A 23,596-nucleotide genomic window follows, 5' to 3' on the forward strand; every position below is an offset into this window, starting at 1 on the left:
CTCCTATATCTACTACAGACTTGTGGTCCTGATCAACTCCCTTGTCCTTTCTAAACTCAGCTTTCTGCCCCTTTTGTATTTAATCAACTACTTTGCAGCTCTATGCTCACACCAATGCAGGGGCTGAGCAGTACTGAAAGTATTGAAAATTTCTACTATGCTTGAGGGGAATGAGGTATTCACAGAATGTCCACCTTTCTTAATCTCTTCTCTTTTTCATATACCTTATTTTAGGATATTTTAGACCAAAATTAATATATTCCCCATTTTATTATCCCTATAGGAAACTGCATTTAGTTTTCTGTTCTCTAAGAATGGAACATTTCAAGTGCATATGGATAGAACTAATGCTAAGTATTTAGAAAAAATGCTTCATAAAAGATCATATAAGGGAACTTAGATGAGCTGACCATGACATTACATTTGTGAAAAATGTTCATGAGCTTACTTTACTCAAATCATACTTAAGTTGTTACTTCTGTTTATCTAGATTTTAAAAGCCCAGTTGAACAAACAGCCCCAAATTACAAAGTTAAAGAAATAAATAAGATGTACAATAGACTTTTAGAACACTGTCTCCTTTAAAATCTGAGGTGGAAAAACTCTCTGAAAAAGCATCTGACTTTTTTGATTTATGCTAGTTCTTCCTATCTGTAATAACACCATTCATAAGAAGTCTACATTAAAGGATTACTGGAGCACATAACTGGAGGATGAGTTAATTAGGTTGTTTTGTTTTAATAAAATATGCTAGTCAAAGAAATCGTGTATTTACTTGCTTAAACACCATTGCATAAAAGAATAAAAGGCTGTCAAAAGAAAAGCCAACAACAAATGAAAAAGTGAGAAAGGGAGCATGTTCTGAAAGAAAACAATAGAATGTTTCTGAGCACCGATGACAGTTCCATCCAGAAAAGAACTGTCTTTTCTTTAATGTCAAAGAATGGGACCAAAAGTAGTCTACAATTCTGGAGTTCAACCAAACCAGAATAAGCAACAGAAAAGAGTTGAAATGGAGTCTTTTCAGGCTAATCAGCTAGAGATTAGAAAACTGTAGCCCCAGGCCATCATTACATAAGTAAGTTTTACTCAAAAGAAAATTAAGAAAGCCCAGTGTTATAAAAAGATAAATTCGAAGGGGTTAAAGAGAGAGAGAAGTCTTGGTTGCATGCGGACAAATACGTTATGCTACTGTATGCAGACACATTGTATGGAAGATGCACTGTGAGGTACTATCTCAAGACTACTTATAAGCATCTTGCCTCTAGAAGCTGTAAGGCACATTAGGGACATTATGGGAATGCTACTATCACTATACAAGCAATGTGCACATTAAATTTAGAGTGTACTCATCAACAAATTTGCTCTCAAGCTGGAAATGTCACTGTGCCATGCTGTCTTCTCCCCTCCTGTCACTCCATTGCTGCCATTATTACTCAAGGGCTCAGTAACAGCTGAAATATTGCATTCTCTATTCTTTATCAGCACATCACCTCTCGCATACAATAGGAACATTGAAAAAAAGCAAGTGACCAACCAACCCTTTTTCAAAAAGTCAAGATGAAAAAAACCCTTAATTTAGTTCATTTCCTACTCTAGCATTTCTACAGGGTAAAATTAATATGGGAACAAAATAATCTGAAGAATAACAGAAATGCTATGGGCTTTCACTTGGCAAACTGTGTACGTTTACAGAAAGGAAGGCATGCTTTAGTTCAGCCTTGTGCTAAAACAGTAATCAGTGCCCTCATCAACCTTCTGGTGCACTAAAAGGCAAGGCAAGCATGAGCAGAGACTGCAGGCAATGTACGTCTCTTTGCACAGATTTACAATTTTCTACTCCACACATTGATGGTATACTTTATTTCCCAAAGAAACCAGAAATAGGAGGAAATGTGCTAAGAAATGAAGGAGAGAGAAATGTCAGTAGTATAGATTTTTTTCAGCAATCTCAGGAGAGAATGAACATAAAACCCTCAAACATAGAAACAAAGAAAACATTCACAGCTAGATAAACTGAGGGAATTATTTTCTTTAAATTATCTCAATGATTTCCACATACATTTTTTTAAGCCAGCAGCTCAAGTAGATGGATGGGTATTTAAGAAAAGATGCATGGTGATCAATTGAAGTGACAACCACATTTAACATTATCAAGAATTACCCAAAAAAACATTTACCACAGTCATCTTTTGTATCTGGCTGTCTAATGGTGCTTTTAATGAAAGAGACAAGCATAACTTAACTAATTACTTAGAGATATTGAAATCTGTCATGTCAATGACTTCATAGCACACATTTTCTTGGACCTTCAGCTTTGTTCCATTAAAGTGGAAAAAATCAGAATTAGGCAGCTTTCAAAGCTATGAAATATGAGGTCATATTGTGAAAAATTATACCACTCAGAAATGAAAGTAATTCTAGTTAAAAATCCATCTAATTTGGAAGAGCAACTTTCCATCACGCAAAAATTGGAGATTTCAGTGAGAATTGTTTTGGTTAGTTGAGTTAGAAGGCATTAGTCGACATATTGATGAGTTTAAGATCTCTGTTCCTCTATTTTAAAAAGCAGCTGCTCAAGGATAAGCTCACCAATTGTAGGTTACATTTCTGAATCATAGTGTGTCTTCAGGACAGTTATGCTAGGCAACACATACTTTTGCAATTGCCAACCTCAATTACATAGTAGCTACTGAAGTCTTCCAATATATTCTTTCATATCCTTTAACATCTTATCAATCTACACTCTTTCAGTCAGGTTTATTCATTGCATGGTGTCACTCTCTGAAGATGCTGCAGAGATGTTTATCCTTCAGTTGACTCTGTAACAATAGATTTTCAACCTTGACCCACAAAATGGGTTTCTACATATTCACAAGAGCGTACTGCATGTTGTTCCAATCAAAGGACCCAAGCACAGCCTAGAAATGCAAACACGTAAGTTGTCCCAGATAGTGATTTAGCTTTATAAAACTATGGAAAAAAACCACTTTTCTGCAATTGTTGGGTCTTGTTACTGACTATGTATTTTTTCTAGACCAAAGGACTGGACATTTGTCCTTCACAGTCTTTAGGGAAAAACAAAATATAGCCTTTCAGTTTTCAAGAATCTTGAGAAATTGTGTTCCATTATCAAAAACATGTTCTTTTGAATCTCTGAAGCAGGAAATGGTGACAGCAATTATACATTTTATTATACAATGCCGCCTTCTTTTAGTAAAATAATGGATCCGACTATTTGAAAAATCTTAAAATACTTTATGGTTGATGCTGATTCTGAATACTAATGCAGCTGAGAGAATCAAACAAAAGTTACGGGTGAAAACTAACACTTTTCCATTTCAGGTGTAGCAAGCTTTTATTATACCTGCAGATAAAATGATTTGAGAAATTTACATTACAATGGGTAGCTTAGCTTTTCAGCAGTCCAGATCTGACCAAAACTGCCATCAATTGGCTTCAGGTATATCTATGCTTTATATCATGTGATATTGTGTAACATTACATATTATGTTTAGCAAGAAAACCCGAACAGATGAGATTTAATACTCATCAAAACAGTCTGCAATATTAGTTCAAATGATTTGCCTTTAACTACCTGTTTTCTAAAATTTTCTTAAAAACTGTTTTTGGCAAAAAAAAAATCTATCTGGGGCAATAATAATAAAATACATTTCTAAAAGTAATAAGAAATTAGTGCAGCCTTTGTTGGCATTTGCTATTTAAAGGCAGCACTGCAAAAGTACCAGACCACAGTATGTCAAACAATGTAACAGCAAGCATGTCTTTCTCTCTGCCTAAAATTATCAAAGATGAAGAAAACAAATCTTCCAACTTCCTTAGAATTCTTTTTTCCTCATAAAAAGGGGGAATCTTACAGATCACTGTCCTGAAATATGCTAAGCCTATAAAGTCTCCAAGTAAAGCTGGGAGTTCAGCACCTAACTGGAAGCTTTCAAGTGGTTTCATACAATGTGATTCCTGACCACATCTGTCAGTATTAACCACTACCACCTCTTATTCCCATTGTGAGAGGAAAAACTCTATCCAACAATTCATCAGTACAGCACTAGTGTTTTAAATGTTATACATGTGTCCAAAGGCAACTGCCCATTTTCTAAAGTAAAGGTTGGGCCTCCGAGGTATTAATATGAAATAAGAGAATATTGGGGAAAAAAATATTCTTTGCTTGCAAAGTGTAATGTGCTTTAGCACCATATGCATTGTCTCACCTCTTAAGTACATCAAAGCGCAAGTAAAAAGCTGACCAGCATGACAATATGCATCAGATCTTTCCCATGTCCAAAAAGATCACTCTCACCATCATTCTCATTTTAAAAACCTCTTGACATGAAGCAATGCTACTAAAACCAAACCAAATCCCAATTCTTCACTCTTAATCAGCACTTTCCTTTCAGTAGGTATTGGTAAATTGAGTCAGGATGAAAAAAAAAAGGGGGTGGGGTGGGGTGGGAGGTAGAGAACCATAGTAAGAAAGAGAGAAGATAAATTAACAAACGAATCTGCATCCACAGATAAAATCAGTTTCTAAAATTGAAGGGAATAAAAGAATAAAAGGCTATTAATGCCCAAGGGAGAAATATGTGGAGAGGTATGCATTTATGCAGAACTGACAGGAGTGATTTAGTGGTGGGCCAATGTGGGTTTTTTTGTCAAACTTCCATGGATAAATTCTAGTGCAAAAATGGAATTTTTTACAACTGATATTAATTAAATTAAACTTTATAGTCGAGACCAACCTCTGGATTGAAGCAACCCAGATCAAGTCCCAAAAATTATCTAATTCAATACACAGAACATTTCCAGCCATGAAGAAAATACACAGTGGAAATAAATTCAATGAAGAGTTTCATATGACACAGATCAGATTCTACAGTGCTTGCCAAAACAGGTCCCAGACACACAAGACAGAGTACCATCAGCCTTAAATCTAAGCTTAAAATTGTCAACAGTCTCATTCATTTGGATTCACTGGAGCCACTTGTAAGGAGCTGGTCACAGTTCAAGGTCTCTTTTACTCAGAACAAAAATAAGAAAAAATTGAAGAAAATAATATGTATATACACTTTCCAGATGGGGATGAGAGGTACGGTAGATGAAAGGATCTGCATAAGGCCACAGCAAAGCACTCAAAGCATAACACCAAGCTGCAATCCAGTGAACAGTATTGTAAGGATGTTTTGTGACTACCAACAGGTTAAAAATATGGATATGAAAATGCCAGAAGATCACAGAAAACCAAAAGTTGCCAAACTGAAGCTAGTGTAAAATAACATAAAAATATAAAATTATGGATATCAGTGTTGCTATAAGCAAAATAAAAATTACTAGACATGAGCAAAGGATAAGATTTTAAGCATAGGTAGATGGTAGTTCACTTAAAAGCCAGAAGAATATGAGCTCCTATTAGACAGAAAACACACAATGCACCCTATACAACAGGAAGTAAACCTGCCAAGATTTATTATTTAGAAAGGGAATCAATTCAAAAGCATCCATTAAACTGTGCTATGAAGAAGAAAAACAATGCATGTAAAACCAATATCAGCTAAGGCCAAAGTTTGAAACCTAACACCAACCACCACAATAAATGAGAACCTTCAAGTCAATGAGAGCTACCAGTTCTAAATACTGAAATGTACCAGTTAGGTATCTCACGTCAGGAATTGCATTCGTATTTTTCCTTGGCATCATTTTGAATATGCATTCTCAGTGCTGAATTTAGCTTTAAGGAAAATAATCAATATTTTCAGTCCTTCCTCCTACTCTTCTTTCTGTCCTCAAAGCCACTCTAGCAGATTGTAAACACTCTATAATAAGCGTGTGGATGAATAAACATGCGTAATCAAGTCTGACTTCTTGCAGTTGCAGAACAGGGGTAAGCAACATGAAGTTCCTTTGCTAGTAGCATTGTAGTGATGGTTTTAGCTTTGATTTGGATATTCATTTCTTGCAACACCTGTACCCTTGATGTAGTGGCAGGTTAACTACCCGTGCTTCTTTTTAAATGAAGTATTCAGTCGCACTGTACACCAGTGCTTTCACACTTAACAAAAAACAGAAAGACGGAAAGCTTCAATCAAAGCATCTAATGAAATCTTAAAACAAAGGAGAAGCAGATATATGCAGCAAAGGCTATTCATGTTATTCCTCTTTGTGTTCCCATATATATTTCCCCTTACAAATTAAATATGAGAGTGTTTTATTTTCTCCGTTTGGTAAAAAGAAGTCAGCAGCCTAAGAAGTATACATTCATGTTCTTTGTGTCAGACTTATAAACCATTGCTGCTTTTGACTGGCTTCTGCTACAAAATTTCCTTTTTATCCTCATATACATTCTGAAAAGCTCAACATGTCCCAGAACAAAGAATGACATAGGATACATTAGTGCATAATACACAGCTCAGCACAGTGCTAAGCGGTATACAATAAACCCTTGGAAATCCTAAAACCAGGGAGTGACAACAGCCGTGTAATGTGGATAAAGAAGCATCAATCAAAAGTTGCCTAACAAAGGATATGCTCTGAATGTTGGCTAAAATGGATTTCCTACCCAAAAAACCTACATAGTAAGCACATTTCCTCTTTTCAGTAGCTAACTGTATGTAAGTAAAATAAGCCAGAAGACTTCTGTGTCTCATTTCTTGCTCTATACAATGCTTCATTCCATGATTAAAGGAAAAAAAAAAAGATACATTGTAAAAAATTCACAGTAGATATCACTGACCATCTCTCATGTCTAGAATCAACAGATGCTTCTATAATAGGAGGAGGGCCACAGCTTTGACAAAAAAAGGAGCAAAGTTTAGCTGTGTAAAAGAAGTTCTTGTGTTAATTATCACAAATTTGAATAAAGATGAGTGAATGGCCATCACAAATAGTGCTGATGATCAGAAATAATCATGCTAACTTGGTTTAATTGCGCTGAAATTTTAATCTTCCAAAACACAAAATTCTGCAAAAGGAGATTAATGAACTACACCTTTTTGTGGAAGAACAGGAAAATCCTCTCCTGCAAAGTGTTGTGCTTTTTCATTGAAGTTCAACAATTTTTTATAACTTTCCCAGTTATTATGACTTTGAAAAAAGAAAGTAGAATGCCAAATGTCACCCTGTTATATTGCAGAACAAATTAATTCTAAAGATTTTAAATTCAGAAAAATGCAATAAATAAGTGAAATTACTTTTATTTCTTCTTAGCACCAGAAAATGATAAGTATTAATGTCAATATTTAGAAGTAAAAAAAGATTCCTTATTGATTAATTTTCCAAACCACAAGTTTTATTCATCCTTTAACTCCCTAGCTGTAATTATGCTTTGCAACACCTTCAAAGAATATTAGCTTTTTTATTCCATTAATACCTTCATTACTTTCATTATCGAGCACAAGAATATCTTAATAGATAAAACCTTTCTTCAACATTATTTAAATACATTCATACCAAAAGCTGTCTTTAACATTCTTCTCTACAGTAATGTCTCAACAGTACCTTTATTAAATGATAAATGACAGCTTCAGATATCACAGGGTTGAACAATGCATTTTGGACTACATTTAATTTTTAAACAAAATCCCACATTTCTAGATGCGGTAAAAACTAAAGCCTTAATGCTTAATATGTACTAGAAAGCTTTCCTTCTCCTTTTCAAAGTAACTTCAGAGTTCTGGGAGAAAAATACAAAGGCCATGTCTAAAGGATCATGCAGAGATATCCAGAGCAGCAGCACGCATGCCTGTCATAAAATGAAAGCAGCAGGAAGTAGAACTGCAAGATAGCTCATGGAATGCCAAGACTTCCAGTGCTACACAAATACAGCCTTTCAGTTATGGTCAACATGAGGTCAACAATCTTTACCGCATGTCCACTGAAAAGTAACTTCTTCACTGCCTAAGTTTAATTTCCCTACTGTGCAATATTTTGCCAAGCAGACAATTTTTTTCACATAGAATCTTAATTAATCAATTCCTTTGTTTTTATTTTTTTTTTGCTGGTTACCTGAGAGATTTGTTCTAACTCAGCTTGCTCACTAAACTGCAGAAACTTAATCAGATGATATTAGGCATGCACATTTAATTTCAGGAACAGAGATTTATCTATTCTTCCATGCATGTTACACAATACAACCTTGAACTCAGTGAAAATGTGCATGTACTTTAGTTAAAAATCATTATTTGCTATATATTCTTTCTCCAGTTACTGAAAATGCACTCTTTCACCAATGCTTCTTTCGTGCTGCAGTTTTTTATTTATGAATGTAAAGGTTTGTTCTAAGTAATGAGGAGTCATGTCATATCTTACCAACTCACTTCAGGTAGTTATGATCAAAAGAGATTCTCAAGAGTTACTGTTTGAGAAATTCAGACAATTTGTCTGATTTTACCTTTTGCATTTGTTTTCTTCTCAAAAAATCCTCTAATGGCCTCTTATTGTTAACTTACTCAGTGAAAGCATTTGAACTAACTTTCATCCTCATTCTATGTTACTTTGAAAATGAGTTTCTTGTTGTTAGTGGAACAGCTTGAACTCCTACTGAATAGAAACAATTATATAGTTGACATGAAACAGAATGGCATAATTTAGTCTTCAGGCAGGCTATCACAAATTCCACAGCACTTGGAACTGTAAAATATAATTACAATCAAACACACATATCAGAAGATCAGCATTTTCAACCTAATTCAGGACTAGTAAATTGTAGAGATAACAACTGTTACTGAGTACCATAAACTAAGAGATGTTTTCTAGTCAGGTTAATTGAGACAGCATCGTACATTTGTCACAATTAACAGTGACCAAACACACTGCACAGCAGTGACTGCTAGAATGCAGCATTTTAATGCTGTTTGTCTGACAGCTGACGACACTGACTGTAATACTACAGAGTCCTCATGAGTGTAAAACCTGTTATTTGATCAGGTAGCATGTCTGTCACTGTCCAGCCACTGTCCAGCCTGTGTGCTTCTGCCATAGGCATTCATTCAGGTAAAGCATACGAGTTGGTTGACTGAGTGAGCAGTGCATGCTGTGCCTCCGTGCTAAGTCAAATCAGTAAATCAGGCAAATTTTGATCAGGGACAATTAGAATCAGACTTAAAGCTCATTTCACTTTTCCTTCCAGTATAGTACTGCTATGCAGAGTCAGCTGCCTAGACATTGGCTATAATTTTAACAGTTCTTTCTGATGGCCTTCCCAATTTGCCTTTCTGGGCAAATCTTCTATATACCTCAAAATCTCTGGCCTTGATTTATGCCAAAAATAGCATAATTTATTCACATCTCTCATTTATATTATGTGAGAGAGAATTTTGTGAGCTAGCAGGTTTAAATCCTGAAACACATCTGCATGCAGATATTTTGATAATCAGACTCCATGCTGGTCTAATACCTTTTTCAGAAAATTTGGTTCTAATATGTTTTCAGAAAAATGAATTAGTTTTCCCTTACTTCTAATATTATAGAAAAACTTAGAGTTTAAAATCCCATAATGCAAAATGGGTTTGCTTGAAAAATAACTGAATATTTAACTCTGTAAGTATTTCAGAGCTATTGATAAACTTTCTAATTTACAGGCCTTGCACCTAAGCCTATAAAGGCTTGATAATATGCCTAGCAGTATACCTGCTGATGCAACTTGCCACTGTTTTAGAAAAGCTGATTTTTTTTCATTGTTTAGGCCACAAATTTAACTGCTTTACCGATTCACACGTGATCAAGCCTTTGCACAAACCAGGGCTAATCACTAGGAATGTAAAATTAACTTAGTATAACCAACAAAAGTATAATGATTGAGAAAGCATATTGGCATTCAGCTTCCCATCAAATATGGTAGCTCCAAATTTATCCATATTTAAGTATGTAACAATAAAGAATTTGAAAAAAATTTAGATTTTTAAATTTGTATACAACTGTAACAAATATTCCTGTGATTATTGAAATTTAAAATATTGTTTCATCTAAACAAAGTAAGTGAAATTATGATGTGAGCTTTAATGAAACATTAATTTTTTTGACATCTGTTTTGCAAACTTAGAGATTTCATGTTTAACCATCAAACATTAGAAAGGAAAAATAATACTGAGGGAGAAAGAAAACAAATTTTGTTTCTTACTCTTAAGTAGATTTACAATATCTAAATATCCTAACAAATAATTAAGAAAGGAAGTCTATCTCTGAAGTAATTGAAAATTATGCCAGAGAAACGGGATACTACTACCCACAACCTTGCAAAATTTCCTTATGTGAATTCAAAAAGCTACTGTTATTTCTAAACATCAAGAGTGTGGAAAACTTGCTTAATGTTCTGATGAGGAAAGTCTTCATGCTGTGGAATTGCAGCAGCACCCTTCTTTAATTAAAAAATGGAAATCATCAAAACAACTTAAAAAATGCATTAAAAAGTTTCCTAAAAATACTTTGAAATGCAGCAATTTATTCCAAAAGTTCAAGAATTGGTGATAAAGCTAAAGGTCTATTCTGCTTATACATGATAAGAACATGGCATGCTTCTACCATATTCTTGCATTACTAATTTAGAATAAATATCATGTAGAGAATAGAACTCATTAAAACTCCTAACAAGTACTATGAACATTACCTTTTAACTCTATGAATAATGGGTGAGTTTAGAGACAGACACTGTAAACAATAAACATACTGGGGAAAATTACAGTCATACTGTATTGCATCTGGTAGTGTTTTAATTGGAAACAATTTTACAATTCTAATGTCATCCTCTGCAAGGCATTAAGACCATGAGTAGCCAATTTTATTACCACTGTTTTTATCAAGTATTATTTCCATATTTCAAATAACAAATCATAGTTGTCCACCATGCTACAATTAATTGCTCAATATCAAACTGATCAGAGTCAGGATGAAGTGGTAATACATGGGTTTATTAGTTTCCTGAGGAGACAATTAAGGACTTGCAGAAATTATTTGTTGTCTGTGAAGCTCGTAATTTAGAAGATTTTAAAATCCATATATTTACAAATATATGGATCCATTTAAAAGATGATCCCAACTGCCTTTGAAAATGTAGTTTGAGACTTACTTCTAAGGCATTTTGAGATTTGTTAAATTCATCCCTACTTTCCAATACTTCCTTTGAAGTCTTGTCTGTTCCTTCTAGTAAAAGATTTTCTCATTTCCTTCACCTCAAGTGTCTGAAACAATGGTAGTACATGTCTCTTGCTGCAGAAAATTAACTCTTCTTGCTCTTCATTTTCATCTAATAAACTCCCTCCTGCTCAGCATGACTCTTTTCTGTTAATATAAAGGTAAATAATACCTAAAATATGGAAGTGCCCTTGTATGTGATGAGCACCATCTTGCCATCTTAAGCAGCTTTTTATAGGAAAATATCCATCTAGCAAAGCAACCAGTCATTCATCTTGGCAATCACAATGTCACTTCTGAAGAAATCAGACTTAATACTTTCCTTATCACACTCCCCTTATGTTTCCCTTAAGGCTAAGAAGTTATTAAATTGTATCAACATTTTTATCCATGCTCTGACTAAAATAATTCAACTGTGCAGTGTCAACACTTCCATCAAAACGGGAGGAAATTTCATATTCAACTGATTAAAATGGAATCTGCGATGATATATCATTGAACATATTTTATGCTTACGTCTCCACTTTATGAAAATATCATCCTATCACCTATCTGTTGATGATTTTGGAATATCACTAGCTACAGTAGTGACATCTGTAGTGTGGTAGCCCTTCAAGAATCTCTTTCAGGAGAGAGGTTTATCCTCCACCACTGAAAAAAAACCAGGCTCTTCATTAAATAAATAAAAATAATTTTAAAAGATAACATTAAACAAACAAGAATTCTTTTCTTGAATTTAGGATATTTATCCTGTAGTGCATTATTTTTCATTAAAAGATAGCCTCTTAATTAAAACTTGTGTGGCTTTATGGAGGATAATCTTGTCTGTCATGAAGATCATGGAAGTTCTGTTATTGATTCCAATATGACATCCAACATGCTGTCCTTTTTGATTGACAAGACTGTATTGTTTATAAACCTTCAGATACATGAAGCTTTATTGTATCTGCAATAACAGATTTACTGAAATATTCTCACTGTGCTCTGTACTCCTTCATAGATACCTCCTTCCCAGTTCACACTAAAGATCTTATGCCTTGCATCTGTTTGCACAGCAAATGAGTAAAAAATATGAATGCACTGCACTCTCTGGAAAATTATACAATACAGTATCCACAACATCAACAGGGACATTTGAATGGGATGATCAAAAATGAGCTCAGAAAGTTATACTTCCACTTTTTTTTTTTTACTGTGAAATCTTTACAGTGACAGATATTATACTTCATTGGTATGCTTGGAATAGTAAGCAAGCAAATGAATTATTTAAACTTGACTGCAAAATGATCACAGATTTCCCTTTCATCTTTGAAGCTTTCAAACATGAGTTGGAAACACCATCAGATTTAGGCAACCTCATTACTTCAACCTGTTCTTAGGAACAAATCTCTCTTTTGAAAAGGATTTGTTCCTAAATTACATGTAAAATTGATTAATTCAGCAACTAAGATTTATTAGACCTTATCTCTTTAAGGAATTAAGGTTTTTTATTCACTAGAATCTGTAGAACATCAGATGACTTCAGTTCTGAAATGTTACTCTTATTTACACAATAGCTACAGTTTTCCCCAAGCATATCTGAAGCATTTGTATGAAAGCTTTCACTAGTTAATTTTATACTTATTTGCCATACAGGCAGTAATAGTAAAGAGTTGAAAAACCTTAACAGAACAAAAAAAAAAAAAAATTATTCTATTCTAGCCTTCTGCCTAAAAGCAATGATACAGTAATGGTTTCAAATGCAAGATGAAAGTCCTCCTTTCAAACATTAAGCTGCTGATTCTCCTTTTCCAGTTCATGAAATAACTGAAACCAAAAGCAGCAGCACAGGACCTTATTCACAGCAGTTTCTGACCGCAGATATTCCCTAGTACAGAGACATCAGAGCACAAGGAAATTCACAGTAAGGAATAAGAATGGAAGAGAATTCCTGCCATTCTCTTGTTGTTTTACTCAGATGAAGTCACCAAAATATCTGCTGGGAATCCAAGACTACATTTGTATAAGGTGAAGTTCCCATTATATACAAAAGCCCTAGAGTTCACTTAAGCCTAATATTCAGACTTAAAAGGGGCTTAGCTGTAGGCACAGTCTTCAAAGGAAATGACAGATCAGGAGAAGGAATTAAAAACTCTTCTGGTAGGTCCACATGAAATGTAAATGTTGTAGAGCTTTTACATGGGAAAATTTCATTTTGTGATGGATTCACTCTAAGTCTAAAGAGTCAGTGCCACTCCATGCTCTATCTTAGATATGATCATGTGCGTATGTAGTCATTTTCCCTGTTTCTTCCAAAGCAAGCCTTGTAGGGTTAACACTACGAATGAACTATAGTTACTCTTCATTTACACTTAAAACAATAAACAAAAGGTCCATCAGCAGGTTTTCAAAACACTTTACCAAGTCCAAACTTCATCCACCCTTAAGGTTATCTAATAAAACATCTGTTATATAGATCTGGGAGAAGTTAATAAACATATTTTTACTAAAATTGGTGACACTAAATGCTATTTCCACTACACAACATGGAAGTAATGCTTCTTTATTTGAAAGACTTGTAGAGCTAAAGAATGAAGCGAAAAGAAGTGGCTGTTATGGCTCAGACCAAAGATCAGCAGACGTAGGCCCATATCCTGTCTCTGACTGCAAATTGAAAGTGAATATAAAGGAAAAAGGACAAAACAGGTGGATATAATGCAGTTTTTCTCCTCCCTAGCTATTAGCAGTCATGAGTTGAAAAGCTATTCTAGCAATCAAAGAATTTCTATTACTAAAATCTTGGCAGTTCTAAGTGTTGCTCAGCATAATACTCAGATGTAGAAAAACAGATTTTCATTCAGAATTAGGAATATGGTTTTTTAGACTTTATGTCATAAAAGCTGGGTCCTGCTTGAGTCAATTATTGTGAATACATATATGGAAATCTAAAAAATAGATTTAGGAGAGCAGGCAGGATGATACATTGGAAAAAGAATATGTACTAACAGAACAGGCATTGCAAAAGCATCCTGCATTCCTTCATTTTTGCAGTTTAAATGCTCAAACAGTATCCAAGACAGCAATTTCTACCAAAATGTATACATCAAAGTTCCTTCTTTAGCTTGGACTTTATCATCTCTGTATTTCATCCATATTGCACAGTCTAATTATATAATTAGCCATTGTAAGACACAGGTTATTACACAATCTCAGGTGTAACACAGACATAATCATTAACATTTCTATCTGTCCTAAATAACATTTCTTATCAGCAATTACTTTTCAGGGCCTGCAGCCAAATGAGTAGAAGTAATGTGAAGGCAGGCAGAGAGAGATCATAAGTATGGGTCTGATATGTGCAGTGTTTTATGCTAAGACTCAAACATGTAGTTATTTTTGAAGCCCATATTTATATTTTTCTTTGCATTTATCTAGCAGCCTGCCCTTTGGAAGCTGGTACTGTTGTCAGAAGAAAATGGCAAAAATATCATGTTAGAGCAGCAAGCAGCATTTATTTCCAAGGGTTGTTATACGAAATATGTCTTGCTTATGAGCAGGTAAAGCAAAAGACTTGACAACTGACTATAGGCTATAAATGTGACTGCAAGTGTTGGTTCTGCAATATTTAAAGAGGGACAGCACCTTCAATCAGTAACAGATAGTTATATATGTACCCATATCATCTGCTTTACTTTCACAGACTGGATTTTATTACAGACACCTTCTGTTGCTACAGTGGGTCACTGCCAATCTAAACCATTGATCCTGCAGTAAGTAGCTGACTCCTGCCACAATGCAACTGTTAAAGTTTCCCTTGTTCAGTTTTCCTTTCAGGCTGAAGAAAGCAGGCCATACTGGAAGGCAGCCCTACTGTTTAAGCTGTAGAGGTGCACATCTGTAGTTTCGATTTTTCCAGCCAAACACATTATAACAAAGTTCTAAAGTATAAAAGTGTTAAACCAAATGCAATAAAACCTGGGAATGTCAGTCTGGCATGGTGTGTGTGTACAGACTATTATACTTAGAATAGCAAGCTACTGTACTTCAGTTTCAATATCATATTATTCCAGTAGAGATGGTGGATTCCAAAAAAAAAAAGAAAAATTAAACAGTTCAGTGCAGTTCATTAATTACTTCTGAAATATTTATAAATTCACATATACAGACTGCAAGCCCACGAAGACTGACAAACTTTGTTCTTACGATTAGAAACTGCAAGCTGTCTCATTGGTACAGAGAAGAACATTTACCTAAAGGCCATTTTAGCCTGATATGACTCTTGCTCTTGGGTAGGGTACAGTATGATTCCAAGACTATTTTCTGCCTGATAACTTTTTTCATGTTTTTGTTTGTTTGTTTATAGGACTCCAAACATTCCCAAGAAAGAGTATTTCATTCCAACTGCATCTCCATTACACTCATATTCTATTTTCCATTCTGGTTATCTTCTTTTTTTCTGATTCTTCCAGTGCAACTCCAAATACTTGCATACAACTCTTCCCTCTCAACAACTTCCTGCTTATTCTCCATACATACTTATTGTTTAGTAATTGTCAAGTTTTAGGGGTAAAGGAGACAGTACTTCTTCAAGATGACCACAAACAGTTTCTTTGAGGATGTAACATGTAAAACCACTTTTGTCCCACAAGCTACTTCCACTTATCTCACCTAGCCTGCCCTCTCCCGTCCACTCCTGCTTTTTCTTTTCTTCTCTCTGTCAGAGTGGTGCACGCTATAATTCTGACATGATAGCAATGGGGACAGCCTATAATGCAGAGAAATCTGTAGTAACATCTGTCACAGGGAATGGAATACAGAGAATGCAGGAATAGTTAAGGGGGAAAAAAGGCTACAATTTATCAATTAATTGTTTAAAGGGCATTATTATTCCTGTTTCTCAGATTCTTTTGTCTAAAGAAAATAAGGGGAAAGAGACACCCATGAGAAACTATCAAGGTGAAAACCTGAAATGTATTGTTCCAACGGGACTCAAAGCCATGGAGTCTGGAAAAGAGGGGCTTAATTTGGTGTATAATTTATAATGGATGATCTTTGTATAACATGAACCTTTACATGTGTAGCAACTGACTGCAACTGCCTTACACCATAATCTCTTAGAGGGATAAAGGGTACAAATCTTATTTGACACAGGAAGAAGAGTGGACACCTTCTTGATCTCCCCCTCCCCCCCATACATTTCTTGAGAAGAAAGGAGAAGAAGTTAGAACAACATAAGGTTGAAATAGGATGTCACGGGATGATGACTTTTCTAGCTGCCCATTTATTTTATGTTCTCCTCAGTTCTTCATAAATATATGTAATATTGTTAAAGCACTTTACTTTTACACGTTGTGCCTCATCATCTATCAGAAACATCTTAATTATAATTTCAAAATATCTTGGTCTGTTTTCTTAGAAGTAGAAACTGGCACGCTCCATTTATACAAAATAAAACAAAACGACTACATCTATAGAATTTGTCATGGAAAATGTTCTACATAGCAAAATTGTATCTCCAGCTCTCTTGCTTATGAATCTTTAAAACATGATTTGAAATTAATCCAGAGGCTAATTTTGAAAGGTGAGCAACTGACCCATTAATAGCAAACCCAGAAACTAAAGAAGTAATACGATTAGCTACATTTTACTACTACCAAATATATGTCAGAGGTTTAAGGCAATCACAGAAGACCCCGATTTCCTAATGCCTAAAGGTCTTAAATGAACTTTGCTACTAAACAGGTTCCAGTTTCTTTCCAGCACTGTCTAATTATGTAGTATTCACAGTCAAAAATGAGCAGCTCGCTGGGGTAAAAAAAAAATAAAATTCAAAAATGCATGACAATAATGACAGCAAACTTAGTAATGCTGAATTATTGTGTGTACTACATACTGACCCTTTCTGTAACTACACTCATGTTAAACATCCTATTTAGAAGGTTATGTAAAACTGACAGAATCTGCATTCCACTGCCTCAGAATATGGCAGCATCCAAAACTATAATCTGAAGTCTTGAGTCATATTTTGAGAATTCTTCCGCAATATAAATAAATATTATGGTAATGTATCACAAAAGGAGTGCAAACTAATCTTGAGTAGTGTATGTATTAATAACGGTGTTAATAAACAGTCCAAATAGTGAATAGTGAAAAATTTGGATATTTTTTAGAATTCTGCACAATAACAGTAATTACATTCAAAAACCTCTGAGCTAAGTTCAGTAACAAAATTGCATTGACAATTCTTTTGCCCAACATTCATCAGTCAGATAAAAAACAGGATTAAGACTTTTTAAATATTTATAAGGCAGGAAGAAAAAGGAACTGTGCTCACAGAGAATGTATCACTTCTTAAAAAACTTACCGTTCCTTGATTTCAGCAAGAGAAATTTGACAAGGCTGACAAGGGAGGAAAGCAGGTGGGCAGGAAATCTTGATTCACAGCTCAGTCAATTCGTCCTCAATAACCTTGTTATGTGGCTGAATAAGTGACAGTTCAGGATATTTTAAATAAAAAACCCCATTGACTGTTGAAAACTATTTTTCTCCTCTGCAGCAAAATCATTAAAACTCCTGTGAAGGAGTTGTCAGATTTTTCCACCTGCTATCAGAAAGAGCAAAAAGTCAAGCTCTAGCAAGTCTTGAAGCAGGTGTAATTTTTTTTTTTTCTCACAGCAGTTACACAGGCTGCAGTGTTAGGAGATGGCACTGTAAGAGAGTAATGTTACACCACGGTGTGTTGTCACTGTCCTGCACTCCAGGTGCACTCTGGCAATTCAGGCAAGAAGCAGCAAAGGCTGTAGATGATTATGTCTTAGAAACAGAACTTTCTACTCACTGAGATAAACGACAGCCTCTGTTGACTTTACTAATTTTTTGCAGGTTGGTATTTACATAAAAAGAAGGAAAAGATAGGGGAAAAAAGCCACTTAACCAATACAAAGCCAAACAACCTAATTTAGTATAACTAATATAACTAACTATATAACATAACAGTCTCCAAACATAAGCAGAAATAATTTAAGACAAACTAGGAGCTTTCAGTCACAATCCCACATCCAATAAACTCCTGGGAGAATAAAAACCACAAACAATCCCAGATGCCTCCCCCACTTCCCAACTCCCAGCACAACCAAACCAGAACTCTTCCACTTCAGATGAAGTCTATAATCATTCAAGTTTATTCTTTCAAAACTGTATTAATCCAAGACATCAAATATGAAGCATTAAGATAAAAATTGCAGCCTATTCAGTCTGATCCTTAAATACTTCTAAAGCTGAATTTTAGTGATGAGGAGGAAAAGAAAGGATTGACTTTCTTTGGGTTTTGGGGAGAGGGAAAGTAGTGGAGCTTGGTAGGTGAAAAGAGGTGAGGTTTCACACATTCCAGCCACTATTATCAGCACTAGAGTGAATACAGTACACAAAGGTGTTGACAGTGACTTTAATTTTCTTCACTAGGTGCATGCACATACATTACATACTTCAGACAGATCTGCACTGCAGCTAGGAAGATCACTGAAGCCTGAGAAACTACCAGAAAGATTTCTTCATATTACTATTCTTGTTGTGTGTGCATTGTATAGATGTGGATATGGGGTAGCACAAAGTTCGTAGAACCAAATCCTGAAGTGAGCTTGTGAAGTTTTCTGACCCTATTCTCACCTCGTTCACCTTTGCTGTTTAGCACATTTAAAAGTAATACAACAATTTTACTTAAGTTCTTTAAATATACATCCGATTTGTAATGCTCACTTTAAATGAAATTAAGAAATTTGGTTTAATGCACATGCGCAATACTTAACGACTGCTCTACTTTGTGATATTTCCCGCTTCTTTCCTGAAGCTCCCTGCACCTTCCCTAGTCAAATCTTAACCATGTTTTCAAAACTGACTCGGTCAAGCTCAGTGAGAAAACCAAAGGTAGGTAACACTTGTCTTGGCAGATATAGCTGCATCAGAGCAAATTTAAACACTCCTAAGTCCATAACAGGATTCCTATTGCCAGCACTGAACACAGCAACTTCTCTAACATCATATCCCCTCTGACCATCATCCTGTCATTGTACAAAATGTCAGCATAATGATGGGAAGAAATAGACAGATCAATCTACATTTTCCCCATTTCATGGAAAAAGGGATTTTACTAAAATAAATGCATTGAGCACATTTAAATAGCAGCATTACTAGTTTACCCTCCACTTCTACTTGCCTTATCTCCTCAAGACTTTTTCTTTCTTACTCAACAGTGATATAGGCTATTATTTCCATCAGTATTTCTCAGTTCTGAAAAGTTAAATCCGCTTGAATAGGAATTGCAAAGAGCCATTAAAGTCACTGATGAGAGCTTACACTTTTATGCCACGTCTGCACTGTGATGCTACATGTATGCAATGACTCTGATCTTGTCTCCATTTAAAATTGTGCTGATATAAGACCCATTTTTGATCACTTTGTGTTCCTTTCAGTCTCACTTGACTTAATCTCCTCTTCTTCCTCCCACTCAAAACTTATAGCTGATTTGTATCTCAGGGTGGAGCATTCTACTTTCCCACATTCTCCCCCTTGCAAGGATACATCTATCTTAACAATAAAATGTTGAAAGAGCTTTCTGAACTTAGGTTAAGCGTCTGAGAATAGGAATCAGCTGTTGTCCTGCTCTGTTTCCCCTGACAAATGAATAAGGATCATCACAAGTGTTTTTCAAATGATAAACGGGAAGGTTAGATTCTTTGCATCCCCAGCACTTTCCTAAGAGTTATAAGCAATCAGTATGAAGGCTGGAAATTCATACAAGCAGGCCATTTATCATATAGTTCTGATACTGTACACTTAATAACATAGCTCTGAATTGGTCCCTTTGACTTCACTCAGACTCCTAGCAGGATATCAGGCCAGAATTCAGACTTCACAATATAGAACATTGACTTAATATATGTACAATTAGAGTATTAAAGCATAGAAAAGCACTTAAAAATGAGGAAAGATATTTTGTTATTATTTGGAAATATCATGTAAAGAAAATGTAAATGTGTTTCACAAACACAATGTAGTATGTGCATGTTACATGTTATATTCCTCAAAGTTGTGTCAATGCTAGTAACAGAGACCAAATAAAGCAACTTTACTGAAGGTACTTAATGCAAAAAGCTAACAAACTCCTCCCCTAAGATTACAGTATTTATGATTTATTAATAAGCTCTGATTTAGTCAGAAAAGGGGCCTTCTTGGCCTCTGAATAAAGGACTCAAAAAGTCAGTATTTTCTCTTACCATCAATCTGCTATGTTCCTGCTTTCCCCCTTGTCATCACTTTCTTGTTGCTTCCCACAACTCCCTACGATATATTTCAACAATCCCTCAAAAAAACAACACATGAACTAGGGTGGAATAAACACATCCAACTAATAACCAATAAGCAGCAAAATGCAAGAAAAAAAAGTAATTTCCTTTAAGATTTTAAGGAGAAAAGCATAAAATAATTTTGGCCAAATATACTGACAGAATAGATTCTGATTCAGCTTGGTTAATGGAGAGATGCAGTCTTGGGCAACTCATGGAATAAAGCATTCCTAAACTTCCCAGTGTCAGTGCATTCAAAGTATTTGAGCAAGGCTGATAAACAGTGTCAGGATGACTCTTCCTCTTCTTGCTTCAGTGGAACAGTGCAGGTAGAATGTTGTACTCCCTTTTCACCATCAAGTAAGAAAAGCACCTGTATATCGCCTTTCAGAACAGGTGTGGATAGCAGAGATGTTGCTTATCCCAATCTGTTCTTTTTCTTCCATTCACTCTTCACCTATGGATACCAGACTGTATACAAATTTACAAGCACATTAGCACTTTGTTAGCTTGCTGACCTCCCAAAATAAACCACAATATAAGGCCCAATTCATAAGTCAAATAAAAGCCTTACTTTGCTTTCACTAAAGCTTGGATGAAGCTTTGCATTAGCATTTAAAAATGATAAGGGAAAGACTGAGTTGAAGGACCAAACTAACTCAGACACCAAATTCATCTTCACTTTCACTGGTCTGCATTTCCTAGATCTTATGAGTATTTTGAAAGGTGTATATGTTGTGTTATGAAAGAAAAACAAAATCCCTGAATTCATTAAGGTGCTGATGAAAGATTGATTCAGACTGAAAATTAAGTTTAGTAAACTTTTAATCTCCTAACTGACTCAGAGAGGCTTTTCCATGAGCATGCCTGTGCACGTGCTATGCCAAGCAGAACTCGCTCATCTCTCATAAGTGATTTCACTAGCAGACACTATTTAGAATAATTTCCGTATTTCATTTTAAAGTTGGTTTCTTTAAAATAATACTGGATAAATGGTATGGTCACATATACTTTTCCATATTTATGTTTTTTCCAATATTTCTTTGTGCCACCTGAAAAATATCAATGTCAAATGTCATCATTCATAAAGGGAGTTTCTGGTACTGTTCATATGTTGCATGATTTTCAGTGGAGTTGCCTTCCCTAGTTCTATAAAATCAATTTCAGACTCAAAACATTCAGAAAAGACCATGATGAAAGCAAGCAGTCTCACAAATATTCAGCTCAGTGAAACCTGCTTCATTCTTTAAATTCAAGGAGGGAGGAATGAAGCAATTAAAACAGCACAATGGAGTAAAAGCTGTTACAAAAAAATTTACAATGATGTTTTTGAAACAGGTTTAGGTTTCACCTGAACAGATCTAAAAACTTTAAAAATGTTAATACAATACTTATCAATGTACCTCTCAGGTGACACATATGTTATCGTTTGTATAAAGCAAATGGACAAGAAAAGACAACTATTCGTAGAATGCTCAATATCAGACCTATGCAAAAGGCAGCAGAAAATCTGTGGAGAAAATGGAATGGCAAATGAGAAATTAAAAGGGCCTTGGAAATCAATGTATGAACGAACATGCAGGCTAACTATGCTTCAGGAGACTTGATTTCACCTCTTGTTTTTGAAGTCAGATACATAAAAGATCACACAAAGTAAAACACAAAAAAGTAAATTCCTCAAAATACAGAACTATGTAAAATCTCAACAGGACCACCATAACTGTAACAATATTGATAGCTCTTTCTTGATCTACTGCTAGATAAACCTATTGCTTGACAAGAAAAAAAAAATCATGATATATATATAAAAAGCATGTTATATATTAAACTTCATATTTAAATGAGAAAACATGTCAAAACTCCCTGCAAAATCCTCCTTCTCTTTTGACGATGTTGCCTGAAGATTTTTCATTCATGAAACGCTTTACCAGGAACATAAATGTACCCACAGACTAAAATAGTCAACTATTTAGTTAAAACATCAGTATTGGCAGGATAGTTTTGATAGAACTTTACATATCATTCCACATGGAAAAAAGTATTTGATAGCAGAGAATGATTTAAGCCATTAGTAAGAGATGCAGAATCAGACAGCAGCTGAAAGAGATTCAGAGCAAGAAGAGAGTGCAATGCAACTGATGCCTCTGCATTTTTTTTAGTATAATAATGAAGTATTTCTGTGAAGAATAACCTCTGTTTTCCCCCAATTACAGACTGAATGTAGTAATTATCAGATAAAAATGTTATGCCTTGTGTTATGCTTAAGGCATAAGTTTCTTGCTCTTATCATTTATAAATCATTTTGAATGGACATTTCTGTGATTGTTAACTTATCAAACTTTTATTTCTATAGCTGAAAGAAGGGAAATCTAACATCTCAACTTGACATTCCATAAATATAAATAACATGCTAAGTAAACATTATTAAGGGGAAACCAAATGTAGGACACTATGGAGATGATAACGGATACCTTAATTCAATTTATGTATAACCAATCAGTGCAAGAAAACCTAATTTTTTCTTGAACTGGTAACCCCCAAAATCTTGTAACTTTCAAGTTTCAAGAAACAAATAAAATTATACAATATGCGTACAATTAGATATAATTCATAATTATCTAATAATTTCTAAATGTCAAAGAAGTGGAGCTCTGTAAATAAATATAAAGCCAGACCAAGAAATGTTTTGCTGGGAAAAGCAACATTAACTTCACACATTTATACAATGTCATATTCTCAACCACTTTTTCAAAATTCTGTGAACAACCCACCAAAAAAACCTTTCCATATCAGAGTTGCCGCTCCACTACGTAACAGGTATATTTCCAGCTCCCTCCTGTTTTTGCTGCTTGTTGCAGAGGTTAGCAAAGAGGTGTTGAATCAGTGTCTGGACATAAATTTGTTCCTAATCAACCTTCATCATCTTTAGCAGGAGCCAGGAACATGTCAGTTTGTCCACATAACTTCATAAATTTACTATTAAAGACAGATCACATTGGCCATAGAAATGTTAAACAACTGCCAAAACTATTTTCTTTCTTAAATCTAAACCAATTGTTTAGCTGTGTAAAAACTTCCAAGTAAAATCCTGCAGAAAATAGATTGGAAAATCTTCATGGTCACCATGTCATTAT

General features: G+C 34.8%; 1 protein-coding gene across 1 annotated transcript in view; it reads right to left on the bottom strand.

The window, feature by feature from the left end:
• The window catches only part of CNTNAP2 (contactin associated protein 2), a 1,119,128-nt gene that overhangs the window by 914,333 nt on the left and 181,199 nt on the right, over nt 1–23,596 (bottom strand). The gene's annotated exons all lie outside the window — the stretch shown is intronic.

Source organism: Phaenicophaeus curvirostris, chromosome 6 (genome assembly GCF_032191515.1).
Source record: "Phaenicophaeus curvirostris isolate KB17595 chromosome 6, BPBGC_Pcur_1.0, whole genome shotgun sequence".
Classification (NCBI taxonomy): Eukaryota; Metazoa; Chordata; class Aves; order Cuculiformes; family Cuculidae; genus Phaenicophaeus; species Phaenicophaeus curvirostris.